This window comes from Pseudophryne corroboree, chromosome 11 (assembly GCF_028390025.1).
Source record: "Pseudophryne corroboree isolate aPseCor3 chromosome 11, aPseCor3.hap2, whole genome shotgun sequence".
NCBI lineage: Eukaryota > Metazoa > Chordata > Amphibia > Anura > Myobatrachidae > Pseudophryne > Pseudophryne corroboree.
Genome location: NC_086454.1, coordinates 166,929,844 through 166,942,313, shown reverse-complemented (window position 1 = coordinate 166,942,313; position 12,470 = coordinate 166,929,844). Strand labels below are relative to the sequence as shown.

At 32.8% G+C, this 12,470-nt stretch overlaps 8 non-coding genes across 8 annotated transcripts; all 8 read left to right on the top strand.

The window, feature by feature from the left end:
- Positions 1–628: 628 nt before the first annotated feature.
- TRNAI-AAU (transfer RNA isoleucine (anticodon AAU)) lies at positions 629–702 on the top strand. Its single transcript has one exon. It is a non-coding gene; the product is annotated as a tRNA-Ile (tRNA).
- Positions 703–2,290: 1,588 nt separating this feature from the next.
- Positions 2,291–2,364, top strand: TRNAI-AAU (transfer RNA isoleucine (anticodon AAU)). Its single transcript has one exon. It is a non-coding gene; the product is annotated as a tRNA-Ile (tRNA).
- A 1,587-nt stretch (positions 2,365–3,951) lies between these two features.
- TRNAI-AAU (transfer RNA isoleucine (anticodon AAU)) lies at positions 3,952–4,025 on the top strand. Its single transcript has one exon. It is a non-coding gene; the product is annotated as a tRNA-Ile (tRNA).
- Positions 4,026–5,611: 1,586 nt separating this feature from the next.
- Positions 5,612–5,685, top strand: TRNAI-AAU (transfer RNA isoleucine (anticodon AAU)). The gene has a single exon. It is a non-coding gene; the product is annotated as a tRNA-Ile (tRNA).
- Positions 5,686–7,268: 1,583 nt separating this feature from the next.
- On the top strand, positions 7,269–7,342 carry TRNAI-AAU (transfer RNA isoleucine (anticodon AAU)). Its single transcript has one exon. It is a non-coding gene; the product is annotated as a tRNA-Ile (tRNA).
- A 1,585-nt stretch (positions 7,343–8,927) lies between these two features.
- Positions 8,928–9,001, top strand: TRNAI-AAU (transfer RNA isoleucine (anticodon AAU)). The gene has a single exon. It is a non-coding gene; the product is annotated as a tRNA-Ile (tRNA).
- A 1,571-nt stretch (positions 9,002–10,572) lies between these two features.
- On the top strand, positions 10,573–10,646 carry TRNAI-AAU (transfer RNA isoleucine (anticodon AAU)). The gene has a single exon. It is a non-coding gene; the product is annotated as a tRNA-Ile (tRNA).
- Positions 10,647–12,236: 1,590 nt separating this feature from the next.
- TRNAI-AAU (transfer RNA isoleucine (anticodon AAU)) lies at positions 12,237–12,310 on the top strand. The gene has a single exon. It is a non-coding gene; the product is annotated as a tRNA-Ile (tRNA).
- The last annotated feature ends 160 nt before the right edge of the window (positions 12,311–12,470 follow it).

Genomic DNA, 12,470 nt, shown 5'->3' with positions numbered 1-12,470 from the left:
ACTGCCTTTTTTATAGACCAAGGATGAAAGTCTCTTGTGAGTTAAGTCTGATAATGACATCACAATTTGTAAATTAAGCTATAGTATGATTACAGAGTGTAGACTGAATAAAAAGTGCTTTCCTATGGATTGAAGTCTGTATTTTCTTAAGCTTTGCATTCCAAAATGGGCTAGCATTCTTTATTTCCAATGGGCACATTAAGCTACTTCCCCAATATATATATTTTTTTGTTAAAAGTTATTCATACACAACTTGGTAAAACATACTAAATTTAATACATAATGGATTACATCTTGGGATTATCTTTTTCAACAATCTGTAAATTTACAATTAAAAATTGTGTATTAGATTTTTAGATTGATTTTGCTTAGATTTGCATATACTCCTTGAATAAATTGTCTATTTTTATACTATTAGTAGATGCCTTAATCTTTGTTATTATCCTATCTAATATTTATTTTTATTTTGTAATGTGGAAAGAAACTGGAGCATTTTTATGATACCCATGCTTCAAGTGACTCTATGGCTTAAGCTTTTTTTTGAAAAATGAAATGCTATAAAAACAAAATATGATCTGTGCTTTGAGGTACATTTGCCAGATTTGTGTTTGCTTGCAGTAACATCTGTGGCTGGTTAGCTCAGTTGGTTAGAGCGTGGTGCTAATAACGCCAAGGTCACGGGTTCGATCCCCGTATGGGCCATTTGCTTTTCTTGATGGACAAGAATGGAATAAGCTCATCAGTGGAGTGCATGAATACTTGAAAACATCATAGACACATATCACAAAATCTCTTCAAATACATATCAGAAGCCAGTGGGAGTGTCATCCTTTGGCTGATGAAGATTTTTCTCTACATGGCTCAGTGACTTTTGTCTCAAATCAAGCAATATGGCATAACTAAGATATGCATGGGCAAATTAATCAGTTATTATATTGCTGCTCAAACATAGAGGGCACTAGGTGTTACTAGAAGAAGAACAAGATATGTGCTCCCCTCTCATTAGTGCACACTGAAGTAAAAAAAAATGGAGAATTTCTAAAGACCAGAGCACAAGTAATGGATCTCTGCATTCTTATTGCATCTTTTCTTATTTCCAAATATTTGACATACTTCTGATTTGATAAGTTTAAAAATGAGTTTAAACAAAGGACACCACTGAAGATGATGGAATTTATATGAATTTTAAATGAAGATTTGCAATACTCATTCATTGAATGAAAATGGAGCTTTGAACAAAAGGAAAAAAAAACAATGTTAGCTCCCACGAGATATGAACTCAGATTACTAGATTCAAAGTCCAGGGTGCTAACAATTACACCATGGAACCCTCACCTGAGCAATGGCATCTACTGAAGTGCGCTCATCTTTTAAATGCAAAGAAAAGAAATTCAATACTTTATATATATTATTTCAAGTTTCTAATAAGCTCAGGGATGCAATAGGTATTATGTAGAATATTTGTCCAAACCCAATGATAATATATAAAAAGTAACCTATTTTTTAAAGGAGAAGATAGATACTAGAAACCTAAATGCCTAGGACCAATTTCAGTTGGAGCATCACCCCTTATGTTATCCTAGCATTGAATTGACAGTTTTTCTGTATTTCCATATTTGCATATCAGCCACTTACAATTGTTTCAAGCTTTATAACAGAGGACTGCCTTTTTTATAGACCAAGGATGAAAGTCTCTTGTGAGTTAAGTCTGATAATGACATCACAATTTGTAAATTAAACTATAGTATGATTACAGAGTGTAGACTGAATAAAAAGTGCTTTCCTATGGATTGAAGTTTGTATTTTCTTAAGCTTTGCATTCCAAAATGGGCTAGCATTCTTTATTTCCAATGGGCACATTAAGCTACTTCCCCAATATATATTTTTTTGTGTTAAAAGTTATTCATACACAACTTGGTAAAACATACTAAATTTAATATATAATGGATTACATCCTGGGATTATCTTTTTCAACAATCTGTAAATTTACAATTAAAAATTGTGTATTAGATTTTTTAGATTGATTTTGCTTAGATTTGCATATACTCCTAGTCTAAATTGTCTATTTTTATACTATTACTAGATGCCTTAATCTTTGTTATTATCCTATCTAATATTTATTTTTATTTTGTAATGTGGAAAGAAACTGGAGCATTTTTATGATACCCATGCTTCAGATCACTCTATGGCTTAAGCTTTTTTTTGAAAAATGAAATGCTATAAAAACAAAATATGATCTGTGCTTTGAGGTACATTTGCCAGTTTTGTGTTTGCTTGCAGTAACATCTGTGGCCGGTTAGCTCAGTTGGTTAGAGCGTGGTGCTAATAACGCCAAGGTCATGGGTTCGATCCCCGTATGGGCCATTTGCTTTTCTTGATGGACAAGAATGGAATAAGCTCATCGGTGGAGTGCATGAATACTTGAAAACATCATAGACACATATATCACAAAATCTCTTCAAATACATATCAGAAGCCAGTGGGAGTGTCATCCTTTGGCTGATGAAGATTTTTCTCTACATGGCTCAGTGACTTTTGTCTCAAATCAAGCAATATGGCATAACTAAGATATGCATGGGCAAATTAATCAGTTATTATATTGCTGCTCAAACATAGAGGGCACTAGGTGTTACTAGAAGAAGAAGAAGATATGTGCTCCCCTCTCATTAGTGCACACTGAAGTAAAAAAAATGGAGAATTTCTAAAGACCAGAGCACAAGTAATGGATCTCTGCATTCTTATTGCATCTTTTCTTATTTCCAAATATTTGACATACTTCTGATTTGATAAGTTTAAAAATGAGTTTAAACAAAGGACACCACTGAAGATGATGGAATTTATATGAATTTTAAATGAAGATTTGCAATACTCATTCATTGAATGAAAATGGAGCTTTGAACAAAAGGAAAATAAACAATGTTAGCTCCCACGAGATATGAACTCAGATGACTAGATTCAAAGTCCAGGGTGCTAACAATTACACCATGGAACCCTCACCTGAGCAATGGCATCTACTGAAGTGCGCTCATCTTTTAAATGCAAAGAAAAGAAATTCAATACTTTATATATATTATTTCAAGTTTCTAATAAGCTCAGGGATGCAATAGGTATTATGTAGAATATTTGTCCAAACCCAATGATAATATATAAAAAGTAACCTATTTTTTGAAGGATAAGATAGATACTAGAAACCAAAATGCCTAGGACCAATTTCAGTTGGAGCATCACCCCTTATGTTATCCTAGCATTGAATTGACAGTTTTTCTGTATTTCCATATTTGCATATCAGCCACTTACAATTGTTTCAAGCTTTATAACACAGGACTGCCTTTTTTATAGACCAAGGATGAAAGTCTCTTGTGAGTTAAGTCTGATAATGACATCACAATTTGTAAATTAAGCTATAGTATGATTACAGAGTGTAGACTGAATAAAAAGTGCTTTCCTATGGATTGAAGTCTGTATTTTCTTAAGCTTTGCATTCCAAAATGGGCTAGCATTCTTTATTTCCAATGGGCACATTAAGCTACTTCCCCAATATATATATTTTTTTGTTAAAAGTTATTCATACACAACTTGGTAAAACATACTAAATTTAATACATAATGGATTACATCTTGGGATTATCTTTTTCAACAATCTGTAAATTTACAATTAAAAATTGTGTATTAGATTTTTAGATTGATTTTGCTTAGATTTGCATATACTCCTTGAATAAATTGTCTATTTTTATACTATTAGTAGATGCCTTAATCTTTGTTATTATCCTATCTAATATTTATTTTTATTTTGTAATGTGGAAAGAAACTGGAGCATTTTTATGATACCCATGCTTCAAGTGACTCTATGGCTTAAGCTTTTTTTTGAAAAATGAAATGCTATAAAAACAAAATATGATCTGTGCTTTGAGGTACATTTGCCAGATTTGTGTTTGCTTGCAGTAACATCTGTGGCTGGTTAGCTCAGTTGGTTAGAGCGTGGTGCTAATAACGCCAAGGTCACGGGTTCGATCCCCGTATGGGCCATTTGCTTTTCTTGATGGACAAGAATGGAATAAGCTCATCAGTGGAGTGCATGAATACTTGAAAACATCATAGACACATATCACAAAATCTCTTCAAATACATATCAGAAGCCAGTGGGAGTGTCATCCTTTGGCTGATGAAGATTTTTCTCTACATGGCTCAGTGACTTTTGTCTCAAATCAAGCAATATGGCATAACTAAGATATGCATGGGCAAATTAATCAGTTATTATATTGCTGCTCAAACATAGAGGGCACTAGGTGTTACTAGAAGAAGAACAAGATATGTGCTCCCCTCTCATTAGTGCACACTGAAGTAAAAAAAAATGGAGAATTTCTAAAGACCAGAGCACAAGTAATGGATCTCTGCATTCTTATTGCATCTTTTCTTATTTCCAAATATTTGACATACTTCTGATTTGATAAGTTTAAAAATGAGTTTAAACAAAGGACACCACTGAAGATGATGGAATTTATATGAATTTTAAATGAAGATTTGCAATACTCATTCATTGAATGAAAATGGAGCTTTGAACAAAAGGAAAATAAACAATGTTAGCTCCCACGAGATATGAACTCAGATGACTAGATTCAAAGTCCAGGGTGCTAACAATTACACCATGGAACCCTCACCTGAGCAATGGCATCTACTGAAGTGCGCTCATCTTTTAAATGCAAAGAAAAGAAATTCAATACTTTATATATATTATTTCAAGTTTCTAATAAACTCAGGGATGCAATAGGTATTATGTAGAATATTTGTCCAAACCCAATGATAATATATAAAAAGTAACCTATTTTTTGAAGGATAAGATAGATACTAGAAACCAAAATGCCTAGGACCAATTTCAGTTGGAGCATCACCCCTTATGTTATCCTAGCATTGAATTGACAGTTTTTCTGTATTTCCATATTTGCATATCAGCCACTTACAATTGTTTCAAGCTTTATAACAGAGGACTGCCTTTTTTATAGACCAAGGATGAAAGTCTCTTGTGAGTTAAGTCTGATAATGACATCACAATTTGTAAATTAAGCTATAGTATGATTACAGAGAGTAGACTGAATAAAAAGTGCTTTCCTATGGATTGAAGTCTGTATTTTCTTAAGCTTTGCATTCCAAAATGGGCTAGCATTCTTTATTTCCAATGGGCACATTAAGCTACTTCCCCAATATATATATTTTTTTGTTAAAAGTTATTCATACACAACTTGGTAAAACATACTAAATTTAATACATAATGGATTACATGTTGGGATTATCTTTTTCAACAATCTGTAAATTTACAATTAAAAATTGTGTATTAGATTTTTAGATTGATTTTGCTTAGATTTGCATATACTCCTTGAATAAATTGTCTATTTTTATACTATTAGTAGATGCCTTAATCTTTGTTATTATCCTATCTAATATTTATTTTTATTTTGTAATGTGGAAAGAAACTGGAGCATTTTTATGATACCCATGCTTCAAGTGACTCTATGGCTTAAGCTTTTTTTTGAAAAATGAAATGCTATAAAAACAAAATATGATCTGTGCTTTGAGGTACATTTGCCAGATTTGTGTTTGCTTGCAGTAACATCTGTGGCCGGTTAGCTCAGTTGGTTAGAGCGTGGTGCTAATAACGCCAAGGTCACGGGTTCGATCCCCGTATGGGCCATTTGCTTTTCTTGATGGACAAGAATGGAATAAGCTCATCAGTGGAGTGCATGAATACTTGAAAACATCATAGACACATATCACAAAATCTCTTCAAATACATATCAGAAGCCAGTGGGAGTGTCATCCTTTGGCTGATGAAGATTTTTCTCTACATGGCTCAGTGACTTTTGTCTCAAATCAAGCAATATGGCATAACTAAGATATGCAAGGGCAAATTAATCAGTTATTATATTGCTGCTCAAACATAGAGGGCACTAGGTGTTACTAGAAGAAGAAGATATGTGCTCCCCTCTCATTAGTGCACACTGAAGTAAAAAAAATGGAGAATTTCTAAAGACCAGAGCACAAGTAATGGATCTCTGCATTCTTATTGCATCTTTTCTTATTTCCAAATATTTGACATACTTCTGATTTGATAAGTTTAAAAATGAGTTTAAACAAAGGACACCACTGAAGATGATGGAATTTATATGAATTTTAAATGAAGATTTGCAATACTCATACATTGAATGAAAATGGAGCTTTGAACAAAAGGAAAATAAACAATGTTAGCTCCCACGAGATATGAACTCAGATTACTAGATTCAAAGTCCAGGGTGCTAACAATTACACCATGGAACCCTCACCTGAGCAATGGCATCTACTGAAGTGCACTCATCTTTTAAATGCAAAGAAAAGAAATTCAATACTTTATATATATTATTTCAAGTTTCTAATAAGCTCAGGGATGCAATAGGTATTATGTAGAATATTTGTCCAAACCCAATGATAATATATAAAAAGTAACCTATTTTTTAAAGGAGAAGATAGATACTAGAAACCTAAATGCCTAGGACCAATTTCAGTTGGAGCATCACCCCTTATGTTATCCTAGCATTGAATTGACAGTTTTTCTGTATTTCCATATTTGCATATCAGCCACTTACAATTGTTTCAAGCTTTATAACAGAGGACTGCCTTTTTTATAGACCAAGGATGAAAGTCTCTTGTGAGTTAAGTCTGATAATGACATCACAATTTGTAAATTAAGCTATAGTATGATTACAGAGTGTAGACTGAATAAAAAGTGCTTTCCTATGGATTGAAGTTTGTATTTTCTTAAGCTTTGCATTCCAAAATGGGCTAGCATTCTTTATTTCCAATGGGCACATTAAGCTACTTCCCCAATATATATTTTTTTGTGTTAAAAGTTATTCATACACAACTTGGTAAAACATACTAAATTTAATACATAATGGATTACATCCTGGGATTATCTTTTTCAACAATCTGTAAATTTACAATTAAAAATTGTGTATTAGATTTTTTAGATTGATTTTGCTTAGATTTGCATATACTCCTAGTCTAAATTGTCTATTTTTATACTATTACTAGATGCCTTAATCTTTGTTATTATCCTATCTAATATTTATTTTTATTTTGTAATGTGGAAAGAAACTGGAGCATTTTTATGATACCCATGCTTCAAGTGACTCTATGGCTTAAGCTTTTTTTTGAAAAATGAAATGCTATAAAAACAAAATATGATCTGTGCTTTGAGGTACATTTGCCAGATTTGTGTTTGCTTGCAGTAACATCTGTGGCCGGTTAGCTCAGTTGGTTAGAGCGTGGTGCTAATAACGCCAAGGTCACGGGTTCGATCCCCGTATGGGCTATTTGCTTTTCTTGATGGACAAGAATGGAATAAGCTCATCGGTGGAGTGCATGAATACTTGAAAACATCATAGACACATATATCACAAAATCTCTTCAAATACATATCAGAAGCCAGTGGGAGTGTCATCCTTTGGCTGATGAAGATTTTTCTCTACATGGCTCTGTGACTTTTGTCTCAAATCAAGCAATATGGCATAACTAAGATATGTAAGGGCAAATTAATCAGTTATATTGCTGCTCAAACATAGAGGGCACTAGGTGTTACTAGAAGAAGAAGAAGATATGTGCTCCCCTCTCATTAGTGCACACTGAAGTAAAAAAAATTGAGAATTTCTAAAGACCAGAGCACAAGTAATGGATCTCTGCATTCTTATTGCATCTTTTCTTATTTCCAAATATTTGACATACTTCTGATTTGATAAGTTTAAAAATGAGTTTAAACAAAGGACACCACTGAAGATGATGGAATTTATATGAATTTTAAATGAAGATTTGCAATACTCATACATTGAATGAAAATGGAGCTTTGAACAAAAGGAAAATAAACAATGTTAGCTCCCACGAGATATGAACTCAGATGACTAGATTCAAAGTCCAGGGTGCTAACAATTACACCATGGAACCCTCACCTGAGCAATGGCATCTACTGAAGTGCGCTCATCTTTTAAATGCAAAGAAAAGAAATTCAATACTTTATATATATTATTTCAAGTTTCTAATAAGCTCAGGGATGCAATAGGTATTATGTAGAATATTTGTCCAAAACCAATGATAATATATAAAAAGTAACCTATTTTTTAAAGGAGAAGATAGATACTAGAAACCTAAATGCCTAGGACCAATTTCAGTTGGAGCATCACCCCTTATGTTATCCTAGCATTGAATTGACAGTTTTTCTGTATTTCCATATTTGCATATCAGCCACTTACAATTGTTTCAAGCTTTATAACAGAGGACTGCCTTTTTTATAGACCAAGGATGAAAGTCTCTTGTGAGTTAAGTCTGATAATGACATCACAATTTGTAAATTAAGCTATAGTATGATTACAGAGTGTAGACTAAATAAAAAGTGCTTTCCTATGGATTGAAGTTTGTATTTTCTTAAGCTTTGCATTCCAAAATGGGCTAGCATTCTTTATTTCCAATGGGCACATTAAGCTACTTCCCCAATATATATTTTTTTGTGTTAAAAGTTATTCATACACAACTTGGTAAAACATACTAAATTTAATACATAATGGATTACATCCTGGGATTATCTTTTTCAACAATCTGTAAATTTACAATTAAAAATTGTGTATTAGATTTTTTAGATTGATTTTGCTTAGATTTGCATATACTCCTTGTCTAAATTGTCTATTTTTATACTATTAGTAGATGCCTTAATCTTTGTTATTATCCTATCTAATATTTATTTTTATTTTGTAATGTGGAAAGAAACTGGAGCATTTTTATGATACCCATGCTTCAAGTGACTCTATGGCTTAAGCTTTTTTTTGAAAAATGAAATGCTATAAAAACAAAATATGATCTGTGCTTTGAGGTACATTTGCCAGTTTTGTGTTTGCTGGCAGTAATATTTGTGGCCTGTTAGCTCAGTTGGTTAGAGCGTGGTGCTAATAACGCCAAGGTCACGGGTTCGATCTCCGTATGGGCCATTTGCTTTTCTTAATGGACAAGAATGGAATAAGCTCATCGTGGAGTGCATGAATACTTGAAAACATCATAGACACATATATCACAAAATCTCTTCAAATACATATCAGAAGCCAGTGGGAGTGTCATCCTTTGGCTGATGAAGATTTTTCTCTACATGGCTCAGTGACTTTTGTCTCAAATCAAGCAATATGGCATAACTAAGATATGCAAGGGCAAATTAATCAGTTATTATAATGCTGCTCAAACATAGAGGGCACTAGGTGTTACTAGAAGAAGTAGAAGATATGAGCTCCCCTCTCATTAGTGCACACTGAAGTCAAAAAAATGGAGAATTTCTAAAGACCAGAGCACAAGTAATGGATCTCTGCATTCTTATTGCATCTTTTCTTATTTCCAAATATTTGACATACTTCTGATTTGATAAGTTTAAAAATGAGTTTAAACAAAGGACACCACTGAAGATGATGGAATTTATATGAATTTTAAATTAAGATTTGCAATACTCATACATTGAATGAAAATGGAGCTTTGAACAAAAGGAAAATAAACAATGTATGAACTCAGATTACTAGATTCAAAGTCCAGGGTTCTAACAATTACACCATGGAGCCCTCACCTGGGCAATGGCATCTACTGAAGTGCGCTCATCTTTTAAATGCAAAGAAAAGAAATTCAATACTTTATATATATTATTTCAAGTTTCTAATAAGCTCATGGATGCAATAGGTATTATGTAGAATATTTGTCCAAACCCAATGATAATATATAAAAAGTAACCTATTTTTTAAAGGAGAAGATAGATACTAGAAACCTAAATGCCTAGGACCAATTTCAGTTGGAGCATCACCCCTTATGTTATCCTAGCATTGAATTGACAGTTTTTCTGTATTTCCATATTTGCATATCAGCCACTTACAATTGTTTCAAGCTTTATAACAGAGGACTGCCTTTTTTATAGACCAAGGATGAAAGTCTCTTGTGAGTTAAGTCTGATAATGACATCACAATTTGTAAATTAAGCTATAGTATGATTACAGAGTGAAGACTGAATAAAAAGTGCTTTCCTATGGATTGAAGTTTGTATTTTCTTAAGCTTTGCATTCCAAAATGGGCTAGCATTCTTTATTTCCAATGGGCACATTAAGCTACTTCCCCAATATATATTTTTTTGTGTTAAAAGTTATTCATACACAACTTGGTAAAACATACTAAATTTAATACATAATGGATTACATCCTGGATTATCTTTTTCAACAATCTGTAAATTTACAATTAAAAATTGTGTATTAGATTTTTTAGATTGATTTTGCTTAGATTTGCATATACTCCTTGTCTAAATTGTCTATTTTTATACTATTAGTAGATGCCTTAATCTTTGTTATTATCCTATCTAATATTTATTTTTATTTTGTAATGTGGAAAGAAACTGGAGCATTTTTATGATACCCATGCTTCAGATCACTCTATGGCTTAAGCTTTCTTTTGAAAAATGAAATGCTATAAAAACAAAATATGATCTGTGCTTTGAGGTACATTTGCCAGTTTTGTGTTTGCTTGCAGTAACATCTGTGTCCGGTTAGCTCAGTTGGTTAGAGCGTGGTGCCAATAATGCCAAGGTCACGGGTTTGATCCCCGTATGGGCCATTTGCTTTTCTTGATGGACAAGAATGGAATAAGCTCATCGGTGGAGTGCATGAATACTTGAAAACATCATAGACACATATATCACAAAATCTCTTCAAATACATATCAGAAGCCAGTGGGAGTGTCATCCTTTGGCTGATGAAGATTTTTCTCTACATGGCTCAGTGACTTTTGTCTCAAATCAAGCAATATGGCATAACTAAGATATGCAAGGGCAAATTAATCAGTTATTATATTGCTGCTCAAACATAGAGGGCACTAGGTGTTACTAGAAGAAGAAGAAGAAGATATGAGCTCCCCTCTCATTAGTGCACACTGAAGTAAAAAAAATTGAGAATTTCTAAAGACCAGAGCACAAGTAATGGATCTCTGCATTCTTATTGCATCTTTTCTTATTTCCAAATATTTGACATACTTCTGATTTGATAAGTTTAAAAATGAGTTTAAACAAAGGACACCACTGAAGATGATGGAATTTATATGAATTTTAAATGAAGATTTGCAATACTCATACATTGAATGAAAATGGAGCTTTGAACAAAAGGAAAATAAACAATGTTAGCTCCCACGAGATATGAACTCAGATTACTAGATTCAAAGTCCAGGGTGCTAACAATTACACCATGGAACCCTCACCTGAGCAATGGCATCTACTGAAGTGCACTCATCTTTTAAATGCAAAGAAAAGAAATTCAATACTTTATATATATAATTTCAAGTTTCTAATAAGCTCAGGGATGCAATAGGTATTATGTAGAATATTTGTCCAAACCCAATGATAATATATAAAAAGTAACCTATTTTTTAAAGGAGAAGATAGATACTAGAAACCTAAATGCCTAGGACCAATTTCAGTTGGAGCATCACCCCTTATGTTATCCTAGCATTGAATTGACAGTTTTTCTGTATTTCCATATTTGCATATCAGCCACTTACAATTGTTTCAAGCTTTATAACAGAGGACTGCCTTTTTTATAGACCAAGGATGAAAGTCTCTTGTGAGTTAAGTCTGATAATGACATCACAATTTGTAAATTAAGCTATAGTATGATTACAGAGTGTAGACTGAATAAAAAGTGCTTTCCTATGGATTGAAGTTTGTATTTTCTTAAGCTTTGCATTCCAAAATGGGCTAGCATTCTTTATTTCCAATGGGCACATTAAGCTACTTCCCCAATATATATTTTTTTGTGTTAAAAGTTATTCATACACAACTTGGTAAAACATACTAAATTTAATACATAATGGATTACATCCTGGATTATCTTTTTCAACAATCTGTAAATTTACAATTAAAAATTGTGTATTAGATTTTTTAGATTGATTTTGCTTAGATTTGCATATACTCCTTGTCTAAATTGTCTATTTTTATACTATTAGTAGATGCCTTAATCTTTGTTATTATCCTATCTAATATTTATTTTTATTTTGTAATGTGGAAAGAAACTGGAGCATTTTTATGATACCCATGCTTCAAGTGACTCTATGGCTTAAGCTTTTTTTTGAAAAATGAAATGCTATAAAAACAAAATATGATCTGTGCTTTGATGTACATTTGCCAGTTTTGTGTTTGCTTGCAGTATCATCTGTGGCCGGTTAGCTCAGTTGGTTAGAGCGTGGTGCTAATAACGCCAAGGTCACGGGTTCGATCCCCGTATGGGCCATTTGCTTTTCTTGATGGACAAGAATGGAATAAGCTCATCGGTGGAGTGCATGAATACTTGAAAACATCATAGACACATATATCACAAAATCTCTTCAAATACATATCAGAAGCCAGTGGGAGTGTCATCCTTTGGCTGATGAAGATTTTTCTCTACATGG